At 40.1% G+C, this 12,132-nt stretch overlaps 1 long non-coding RNA gene across 2 annotated transcripts in view; it reads left to right on the plus strand.

The window, feature by feature from the left end:
• The window catches only part of LOC306824010, an 80,689-nt gene that overhangs the window by 55,559 nt on the left and 12,998 nt on the right, over positions 1–12,132 (plus strand). Inside the window, exon 4 of one of the 2 annotated variants that reach the window (XR_013779084.1) lies at positions 7,301–7,417. The exons of the other annotated variant lie outside the window; for it this stretch is intronic. This is a non-coding gene — a long non-coding RNA (uncharacterized lncRNA). Of the gene's footprint in view, positions 1–7,300; positions 7,418–12,132 lie in introns of those variants that run through there. 2 annotated transcript variants of the gene reach the window in all.

Here is a 12,132-nt window from a genome sequence, read left to right on the forward strand (position 1 = left end):
CGCGTACCCACTCACCATTTCTTGGGGGTTACACTGTCAGGGGCTGGCAGCTCCAGCGCGAGGGGACCAACTTCGTCCTATGGACTCTCACCTGTCAACATGGAGCAGAGGTCTTTACTGGGTAAACACGAAAGGACTTGGCTGTTTACTTCTGGTGGATTTTACTCACTGGAAGGCCGCGGTCACAGCTGGTTCTCCGGGTACTTTGAGAGCTCGAGTTTAAATCCACGCCAATCTTAGTTCAATATAGTAACAACTTTAATATGGTTGAACTTTTGCTGCATTTTTCGAGTTATATGATGGAACTTATTCTTTGACACAATTTCCTTATTAATAGGCTGCATATCCAGGGTTGGTTCGCGTGCCTTAATTAGACTTATACTTCTTCTCTCACTGTTCTCATAACCTTCCTTTTGTGTAGGCTAATTTGATAGAGGCCAGAGGGAGTAGATATAAAGTTGCATTCATAGTAAGCTACTTAATGCCTTTTTATTAATTCAGGTTATAGCTACCTAAATATAATGATTTGCCCTAAAAAACATTACACATATTTCAGGTGTTTTTAAGTGGAGTTTGGCACAGGTTAATATGACCCAGGTTTGATCTTCCAGTTAGTCTAAACTGAAAATGAAAAAAGAGAGAAAAGAAACAGGCTGCGGCAGATAAGCAGCAGTCTGTTGTCTGATTTGTTGGCATTTAGGTAAGTGGTCCTCCCTGGGGGGTGTATTGTACTAGACTCACTCCATGCCATAAAATAAAATTACAAGGAAAAGGAGAGAAGATAACCTACAATAACAGAGGCAAGTTGTAAAAATCAAAGAGGAGCTAAATTAAATCTGGAAGAGAGACAAAAGCCTCACGGAAAATACATTAGAGGTTTGATGGACAGGGGCAGGCCACTTGAAATAAAACACAGGTTAATGAGTTTTTAATAGCTTCTACTACTGTATAGCTGTTAAACACACACTCAACACACACACACACACACACACACACTCACTCCAAGCTTTCTCCAGCTTATTGAAACAATTAAGTGTAATTAGTGATCAGTTATCTGTGCTTCAGCCTTTCTGCACTTCCCCAAATACCATAAAGAGAGGCATCTATAGGGTATGAAGTGACATTTTCAAGGCTTAAGTAGCCTTAGAGTGCCTCTCTCACCACACACATTATAAGTTTAGCTCTCTGCAACACCGCTCTCCTGTTACAGCAGTGGACATTCACACGTCTTGTACCTGTTGGCACTCTCTTGTCTGGTTTATGTATCTGTGTAACCTTTGACCCCATTCCCCCCTCCCATACAGTGGGGCTGTGTTTGGACCTGGCATCTACAGTTGCCTTTCTCTAATGACCTCTCTTGACCTCACAGTGACATCTCACACCAGAGGAGGTTCACAGACTCAGGGAGGTCAGGAGGAGGGTCACACTGGTAAAGTGGGCCTTTAAAGACACAGACACTGAGAGAGACAGACAAACCAACGCATGTAGTTGAAGTTTTTTGTTGTTGTTGTTGTTGGTTTTTTTTGGACAGGAACAGTGTACAGCCACTTAGCTATACCCGAGATAGCAATGAACTTCTTAATTCATGAAAATAATGTCTTTATGCATTTCCATTACTGGAAAACAAAGTTGACTGTATATATTAATGCTGCTACACCACCCACTTCACGATGTGCTGGTCAGACACGGGACAGCACATTCAGCTCAAGACTGATTCCCTCATGATGCACCACAGAACACCAAAGGAAGTCATTCCTGTCTGTGACCATCAAACTTTACAACTGTGTCAAGCACTCACTCTGAACCCTGAATGACTTCACACAGACTGTAGAGTCCTCCATTATTCATTTTTTATTTAAACTGCAATCCAAATGTAAACCGGTCAAGAAAAAAATCAAATAACACTGTGCTTTACTGAGGCTGCTGTGCAATACTCTTCTAATATCTTACTGTTGAATCTGCACTTTTCAATATATTGTTTAATTTTGTCTGCACTAAGCTTTACTTCTTCAATACTCTGCTTCTTGTTCTTAGCTACTTTCTTTAATTCTCTACACTTATTCGATAATGTGCTTTGTACATAGCTTCATTTCTTCAGCACTGGCTCTTGTTGTAATTATTACATTACTTCTTATTTACATTTTTTATTTCATGTATGTTTCTAGTTCCATAGAAATACTTCTACTACTAAAAGGGTGACTTTAAATTACTTCATCTAAGATCTATTGGTTCATATTTTTGAGTTAGACTCTTCGTAAAATGTATTATTAAACACTTTTTTCATAAACTTACATGATTGTTGGGGTAGGCAACATCAGAGTATGTCACATTATAAAAGTGTCCAATCAGAAAAATCCACTCACTCAAAAAAACTGACTGCTGCATAGTGTATGCATGCTCCTGCTATGATCTCTGTGCATGTACTTAAACGGATGCATTACGCTTTCTGTTCATCATTGCGTTGTTCTCCGCTCTTTTATTGATACTGTGATTCTGTTGAACTACACATACAGTAGCAAATTATTGTCACTTTTTTTTTTTTCAAGTTATTTAACCTTTATTTCACCAGGTAATTAACCCATTGAGATCAAGATCTCTTTCACAAGGCTGACTTGGCGGAGAGGGCAGCATTATAGAATCGTTTAGCTGACTCTGTTGCTTCAACTGCTCTTTCTGTGTGTTTTTTTTTGTTTTGTTACATCACGTCTTACCTTAGGAGACCCCTGCTCCTGTCCTGTCTGACAGGGATAGTTTTCTGTTGTGAAGAGCACATATGAACAGCCAGGTTAAGAGAATATCCTGTAATTATCAAGATATTTTTCAGAGTGCATATTTGAAAAGGTTTATGATGAGCTTTTTGAACATGTTTGTTTTGTTCTCTTTGTTCTGTTACAAAAATATCAAAAATTTGGGTCGCAATTTTGAACAAAGAAATTGATTATGGGTCCTGAGGCGAGACTTGTTGATAACCATTGACTTAAAGAACAACAGGAAGTAAATTACAGGAAGTGATGTCATGTGATCCGTTTCAGGAAGAATGAGAATATGTCAATGTGGCAGAGTGAAATGCAGTTTATCTAGTATCATCTGCATAAATGTCTCGTGCCTTCTATAGTGCATGGTTGGTAAGTATTTGTTTTAATAAAGCTCTAGTGAAACTTCAGTTAGGAAGAATATTCTGCTGGGTTTTTTTGTTCATTCTCATACGACCTTTCATCCGCTCTTAACATCATCTGGTCCCATCTATCCAATAGCACTGCTCCCCTCCCTCATTGTTAGACCCTCATGTTGCTTCTACATGCAACCTTCCACCTCTCCATCACTGCCACGTCTTTGCAGTTTGATCAGCCCCTTTCTTCCCCTCAGCCCCAGATATCTACAGCCGTTTGTGTCAACCCCGTCCTTCAGTTAAATCAGCGTCTTCATCCCATGAAAGTATAATGGGCAAAATGGCATCTCTCAAACATCTGTGCCAACAGGGCAAAACCGTGCTGTTTGTGTGCGTGGTGAGTGTTTGGGAATTTCTTGCTGCCACTGTGTTTACATATTGTGCATCTCAACGCTGTAACACATTGTCAGTACACCTACTGGGACATGAACATTACGCTGTGGTGAACTCAATACTAAAATACAAAGGTGTCGTGAATGTGGAGTTTTGTACCACTTGGATTGTAAAAAGGGCTCTAAATGCATTTAGCTCATTACCACACTGCAAGCTACTGACTACTATTAATACAAACAAATAAATAAGAAAACTCTTTATTTATGGTATATTCTTTCTCACTTTCCTTGACATGTCAATAAACCTGTGGACAAGCCTTCATCTGTATTCAGTCTTGATGTTAGGAAAGTGTCTGACTGTCGAAATACAACACTTTGTCAGAGTATTGTTCTTACATGTCTGTGCATTGCATGTTGGGTACAGTGCAAAGTATGTTTGTGGCTTGTAATTATCAAGAGTGGGCTCTTCATCTGTCCTTTGTTGGGGCATGCATGATTGTTCTTCACCCACAGGTTAACAACAAGGCCTATACTCACAAACGTGAACTTATAAGTACACAAATATACAACATTGAGCCGATGTGCACGTACATTCAGTGTGTATTCACAGGCCTAAATTCATGCAAATCACTCCTGGCATTTTCAAAGACTTCCCCGTGGACAGCCGCGTCTGCCAGCGCTGCTATAAATCACGCTGAGGCTGCTGCTGAGGGCAAGGCACACCTTGTCCACATCGCCCCCACTCCTGGGCTGAATAAACCATAACATCCTGCCTCTCGTGCTGCCCGACGCCCTCTGAGCACGACCCTAGAGAGGACCCCCCCCACCCCTGTGCCCTCATCTCCTCCTTCTCCTCCTCCCTTCCTCCATCTCATATCTCATCCCATCTCTGCCATTGTTCCTCCACCTCTCTAATTCCTCAATCTTTATTCATTTTAGCTGTGGCAATTGGTATCTCGGCTTGTTTGGGATGACACAAAACCCCCTCCTCATCTTCATTTAACACATTTCTTCCCCCATCCCAATGACTTCCTGTTATAAGAGTGGGGTGAGTGGAAGAAATAGGAGAAAAACATCAGGAGGAAGAATGCGTTTAAAGGGAGGGTGCTGACACCCTCATCCTGTCGTGTGCCGGCTTTGTTCAGGTGCTTTGGGTCAATTAGATCTCGCTGTCACTTTTACCTCAGGGTGTGTCCAAGTTGGCTGAGAAGGACCATCATGACCCCCTGAGGAGGACTTATAATGTTTCTGGATAGAAAAGAAGAGTGTTTTACTGCCAGTAAAAATGCTTCACCACCCGGCTGAGAAATAAAAGTGAACAAAGGATAAAGAATGTGTGGAGTGTTGGCTTATCTGATGAGTATTTCCTCAGATTTTTATTGCCATGGAGTTTGAAAGTAAGCAAACACACACCCCAGCATATGGTTCTTGGCATTTTCCTTAAGTTTTTCGAACAAACAAAACATACTCTGGAGAAGATCAAACCTCCGGTGTGTTGCTTGGCATGCAGCTGCACAAATCACCTCCTCTAAAATTTCATTTCTAAATGAAAGCCCCCAGAAGTGCCAATAAATCCACTGATATGCAACAGTGTGTTTTAATTTTGAAAACTCATTTTGTTGGAGCAAGGAGACAGAAAAGTAATTTTTGAACAAAACTGCTCCTGTAGTTACAAAACAACTGTTGTACAAGCACAATGACACACAGATGTGAGTGTACACCACACACTGGTAAATTCAGGTCCAAATCTCTCTTAACACCTCATATGCCTGGGTACACCCACCACAGCACCAGAGGAGCCTTGAGAGGACAAGAATAGCGAGGCATGTGCCTATTTGTGGCGTCATTGTTCTAGAGATAAAAGATCTCACTGTTACACACACACACACACACACACACACACACACACACATAGGCAAATGTACGCCCTCTCAGACACACACACAGAGCAGACTTTAGCCAACAGACACAAAGGCTCACTGGGCAGTTCGTAGAAGAGACAGAGTAGTAATATCCAATATATACAGTCAAAAGCGTTGTTCACTGTATGTGTGTGTGAATGCCACATGACAGCTCCATGTCTTTACCATGGGCTAACCTGGCTATAAATGAGCTGCAGTTCCACCTGTGCCAGTCCAGATGCACTACAGGACAGAGGAAAGTACAATAATAGGATGTTGTCTCGTTTGTTCCACTGCCATGAATCTCTGTTCTAAGTAATACCCGCTCCTCGCTGTTCTGAGATGGACTGAGATAGACTGTGCCACTTTTGTTTTACAAGGCTTGAGTAGTACCTGGAGAAAAAAGGGAAATTCACATGTTTTCAGTCACACAAGCTTCATTATGAAATATAGTGTGGTCTCTCTTTGGTCCAAACAACATAATCTGTATTTTTTTTTTTTTTTTTTTGAGTAATTGGATTGCTGGGAAAAAAAAATCTTACAATAATTTCTCAGATATGGACTGTAAATATTAATGGAAAAAAGCCTCAGTGACTTATTGGCTGCAGCATTCGTCATGCTGGAAACACTTTGACACTAACTTTTAGTCAACCTAACGAGAGGCTGAGAGCTGTGGATAACATGCATCGTTATTAAAATCAAAACAGAGCATTCTTTCCCTGTATAGCCCATGATGACAATAACATCAGACCTATTTTGTTTTTTTACACCAGGCTTTCAACATTTCCATTTATGTTTTGAAAACTGCTTATTCTGTTGTGTGTATGTGACTTTCAGGGTTTCCGGGACCCAGCCTCAAGAGGACTGCAGGTTTTTGCACTTTTGCCTTATCTTAGTTTTTCAAGACAGGTGGTTGCTGCTTCTTCTTATAGTACAAATTCTACTGAATTAGGTGATCCTTGGACTCTCCATCTATTGCCAGCATGAGGTTGAGAAAAAAAAAGCAAGACTCATTTCCAGCACTATAATCAGATCTAAGTTCTTATTTTCTGCATTGGTGGAAATCACAACTATAATACAATATGTGGTGAAAAAGAAACATAACACCTGCTTAATATCAACATGTCACTTTAAGCATGCTAACATGTAGCTGAAGAACTGCAACGCCAAAGAGCAGCGTAACAGCCCCACTGTCAATGTGTTAGGGTATCACTTTTTAAGCTATTTTGATGAACTCTAAGTCTGCAAATTCAAAAAGAAAGTGTAGGAATAGAAACCATTTGTTTGTTGACCTATAGGCAACTAAAAATAGCTACCTAAATCTTATTTTTTTGCCAGGGTTGGTTTCTAAGTCAAAGACCAATATTCGCTTGTTAGAAAATCTTCACAGGTGTTGGTTTACTACTTGTTAGATACAGGCACTGTGTGTGGGGTGCATTTTGCTGCATGTCATCTTATCTCACTCTCCGTTACTTCATTACTGTCTCCTGTCACTAAAAGGAAAAATGGCCAAAAAATAACCTAAGTTTTCCATATGACTGTGTGAAAAAGTCCTTGGACGGTGTCCCAGATGGTTTCTTTTAACCCTGAAGTAAACCAGTTATAGGTTACAAACACAGGGAAGGTTGCTTTAAACACTTGGAATCTTTATAGTATTGTTTTATAATTGGATAAGCAAAGAATATTCGTTTTATTCATGTTAAAATCCTACATTTGAGTTTAGCTGTTTTGACAGTATTTGTTGTATTGGTCAACCTCTACTCAAGCTTTCCTCTGTACAGTACACACATGAATACACACTCAAACACTCGCTGGTCTTGTTGTTAGTGTCTTTAGCTTAGCCAGAGGACAAGTGATGCCCAGGGCTGTTCCTGATCCTCCTGGCCTTTTCCTTGCAGGAATCTCCTCTTCCTGTGCGGAAGTTTATTGTTGTCAGACCGCCTGTCACTGACGCCTCCCAAAGGAAAGTGACAGTGGCTTTATTCATCCGCTGACCCGTAAAGAGGACAACGGAAGAAAGAAAAAACAAGTACGTGTGTATATGTGTGTAACCTGACTAAGGGCTTCTTTTCTCTCATGTAAGGAGGTTCATCCAATCTTGTATAATCAGCAAAATCTGTGTGTGTGTGTGCACGCCAAATTGTGTATGTGCATCCAGTGTCATGTCCTTTAAGCGACCCCACCAACATGGATGCATATTTCCTCCATTTTTCAGCCTTTTGTATTGTGTGCAGACACCAAAATTACAACATATCCCCATGTTAGTTATTTCATGTTCTTTAATTTGCATTTAAACAAACGTTTCCCTTTTTTCTAATTCAATCTATTTGAAAGTCAAGGCCTTGCAGCCTTGAAGTGAGAAATATAGAAAGAAAGAGAGATGATGTCCATCTGTTCTGATTATCTCTCTCCAATTTTGTCTGGCATCAGTTGTTTCTCCATCCCAATCCGCTCCCATCAGCTCCCAGTAGACCCAGGCGCTGGCCTTTTCTTGACCCAGTTTAGGCCTTTCATTCTGGGCTTCCTGATCCGTCCGCCCTCCCTCTGTGTGTGGGTTCAACAGAGAATCCTGAGATTATCAGACGCTCACTTAAGAGAGAGTGAGAGTGAGCGAAGTGCTGTCCACTTAGCTGAAGATTATCCTTTAAAAGGAAGGGAGATGGAGGAGAAAAGGAGAAAAAAGGATGTGCTTAAGAGGTGGATATGGAGGGGGTGGATTGAGGGAGAGATTGTGAGGACAGTTGGAGAGATAGAAAGAGGGTAAATGAATCATATGGAGATAAAGTGTGTGTGGGTGAGGGTTAACAAAAAAAGCGAGGGGAGGAATATAGCATGGAGGGAATGCTGTATTCTAAATGAAAAGCTGAGAATAGGTGAGGTGACAGGGCCTGAGAGAGAGCGGAGGAAGGTTGACAGAGATGTAGAGATGCAGAGATAAAAAGAGGAGGAAGCAGGAAGGATGAGGACAAGGGCAGGATTAAGCAGTAACAACAGGGATTGCGAAGTGTTCACTAATCAAACTGAAGACCTTCTGCTCTGCTTTTTATGGGTAGTGGGGCGTAAATGCTAACTTGTATTCGTCAAACACCAACAGTAGAAAAGACAGCAGAGAGTAAAGACTGATTAACAGATTTATTAAACAATGAATGTTTGTGAAACAGTTGTTTTCATTGAAACACTGACGAAAAAGGAGGTAGTTATACACACATCACATTTAGGGCGGAGCAACACCAGCAGACTTCGAGAAGGTAGACCCTGCACACTTGCTGAAATGCCACACAAAGTTGTAATTAATCACAGCTTTTCAACCAGAGGTTGATATTTGTTAAACCTGTTGAAGACTTGATACAATTATCACCCGAAGAAGACCTCTGGTCAAAACGTTTTGATCAATTAAAACATTTTATTGCATTTCATCAAGTGTGCGGGCCTATCATTGGTGCCATTTTCAAATGGCCCTAGGAGGCTGAGCACTGGGAACACACATACAGTAAGAAAGTCTGACGCTGGAATAAACATTATCCTTATATCCAGCAATAAAGGCTAATCATAAAAAACAGAAATTAAAATTATGTTTTGGTGCAAAACATGTAGGTAGTCCAGACCATCAAAACGAGAGCAATTGTGTGGAGTAAAGTTTGTGTCAATCAAACAAATTTGGGTACATTTTCCACTCCCATTACGCTCTTTTATTAAATAGTCTCTATCAACTTCAGAGGGAGGTCTTTTTAAAATGTGTCCACTGAGTTGACCACTAACTTTGTGTGTCTGTCATTCGGGGCTGGACTGGTGAGACTTAGCATCTTATTTGCTGAAAGTAACAACCTGAGAGTCTTTAAAAAGCCCCAATGAAAACAGATGAGCTGAACATGCTAAGAGGTACTATCATCCGATAATATAGGATTTACGCCATGTGCGCCGTTTGACCATTTACGGTAAAGGGTCTGCTGTCTAATTTGGGGTTTCGATCAAACCATTGGACATTTAAGGATTTTTTAAAAAGATGATAATCTTTTTTCAATTAAACTATTGGATTTTGAAACATATGCAATGTTACATAGGTCCTTTATTTCACTGTTAGTGTTTAGCAATCCACTGTTTAATCTAATTCCCTTTTTTGTGTTTACCTAGATTATCTTCATACAGCTCGTATCACAGGTTATCTGTGCAATATTCAGCCAGTCCTTCAATAAATGCATTGTCCTTCACAAGAAGTCTTCATAAATATCTGTCTGATAGGTTCCAGTATGACCTGCAACAAATGTGTTGTATCCTTCTTTACGTGTTCTTTGAGTGTTTACAGTGAATGCAAACAGTTTTAAAATCCTAACCCATTCAAACTTCCTTTTTGATAGAAGTGAATGAAACAGGGAGTTTGTTTTTATTTGTTAGTGGGTAAGATAAATGAGACAATCATTTGATTGGCTGTGTTCCTGTTAGTGTCATACACTCACTCACTCATACATTTCAGTGGACACTGTTTCAGAATCCAAACGTTCCTCATACAGAAAATTAAAGAGTATAAGCTCCTGGCCTGCAGTAAACTACTTTCACTTTTCTCAATGGAGGAAGCAACAGGACTTCAAGGTAGAGACAGGGAGAGAGGGGCGAGTGCGAAAGATAGGGCATGGGAGGAGGGCACCCCCCCTCCCCCTCCTAACCCCTCCATGTTAATCTCCTCATTTTCATTTCTCTTACCATGTGGGATTAGAATGATTTTATTTAAAGTGTCAGCTTGAGCTACCGGATTGAGAAATCTGGATTTTATAGGGATTATTATTACAGAGAAAATGCACACACACACACACACACACACACACACACACACACACACACACACACACACACACACACACACACACACACACATACACACAGATTTTTTTCTTCTCTGTCACTCACTAATGACCTGCTTGACCAACAAATGATATTTATCCTCAAATTCACTGCTGTGACGATGAACACACACTGTGAAACACTTCAGTGTGTGCGTCAGAGAGATTGTTTGTGTTGTGTGTTACAACTCGTTCCCTCTTTTTGGCATATAACAGAACATTTCTTTTTAACCAGTGTCCAGAAATGACACACAAGACACCTTTTGAAGTTTAAAGTCATATTGAACAAAGGCAGCCCTTTTTTGTCTTTTGTGTTCATCAGAACATGATACAATGTGGCTCTCGTAACCCTCGGCCAGACGACCAAGTGAAACAAGGTGAACAGCCTCTAACCAATGCTTCATCCTTCTGTCAGATTTAACATCTAATCTACATTAGGATAAGGCTTTCACAGCTCAGTAAAAAAAAGGGAAGAATAAAAAACGGCATCACCTTTTATCCTAGGGCCAAGCCTTTTATTCCGCCTCTTCTCATTACATTAAAGGATGAGGGAGGTCGTACCATGGTTGAGCGGTATTTAAAGACACCATCCCTTCATCTGTTTAATTTCTCTTTATTTAAGAGACTCCCTCCTCCCTTTGCTGCAGCCTCCCTCTGTTCATTTCTCTATATCTAATGGCTGCCTGCCTGCATCTGATTGATCTTTGTCTCATTGTAAATGACATGGAAAAGTTTGTTACTGAGAGGTCCCTAATCCAACACCGTGTGCTCAGAATACAGTGTTTCGCCGACTTTAGCTTTCCGTACTCAAAACGTTTTCTCGTATACTAACTGTTTACGAGAAAATGCTTCCAAATTGCACTAAACAGTTTTTTAAAGTTACAATCAGTTTGAGGGCCTACAAGACTCTAAGAAAATGTCATAACTTTAATTATTCTACATCTTTTTCCTGATTACCGTATACATGTAGCCGGGCAGATGGAGCACATGTTCCATTAATGATATACATGACAATCTTGGTTAATATTGCTGATAGAGAAAAAAGTCTAGTGGTACAAAAATCATTTGTGTGGATTGCATGATTCAGGTTGAGGGTTTTTTTTTGTTGTGTTTGAAACAATGTAATTCTTTCATAAGTGTCATATCAAATAATAACATAGAAGAAACACTCTTCAAATAGCAAACACACCTTATGTATTTGTACAGAGTGAAAGGAAAGAGACAATGTGTGAATGTTTGCGTGCAGTAGCAGTACATTTGATAAATTGATTGGGTAGATTTACTATGTTTGTCTTAACCCTTTTAAAAAAAAGAGTTAGAAGACCAGAGACCAGAAAAGTGCTAAATAATCTCAAGTCCATTTACCATTTACTAAATCACTCTGTGCTTGTGCTTTAGATCAGTGCTCCCCAACCCCCGGGCCGCAGACTGGTACCAGTCCGTGAGTCATACGGTACCTGGCCACACAGAAAGAATAAATAACTTACATTATTTCCGTTTTATTTATTATCAGAGTCTGAACAATGTTTTATTTTGGAAAATGGTCCATGAAAATAATGTGTGACGCTAAACCGGTCCATAGCACAAAAAAGGTTGTGGACAGCTGCTTTAAATAACACGCTTTACACAAAACCTAGCACCATGTTGACTTTGGTCCCCCAAAAGTTTGACACCAAATCCCAATGTTGGATCAAAACCAAACTTCATTGAAGTCAAAACCCAACATTTGGTTGAGACCAAAGCAACATTACCTTGTCCTACTGAAGCCAATAAACAGCTTGTTCTGAGTGAAAATAAGCTGTAGCAGTCTTATGTGAAAGGACAGAAAATACATTTTAGTTCAAACAAATTTGTAAAAATGTTTTTGATGTCAAAATCATAAACTGGAATCAATT

Source organism: Symphodus melops, assembly GCF_947650265.1.
Source record: "Symphodus melops genome assembly, chromosome: 1".
Taxonomy (NCBI): domain Eukaryota; kingdom Metazoa; phylum Chordata; class Actinopteri; order Labriformes; family Labridae; genus Symphodus; species Symphodus melops.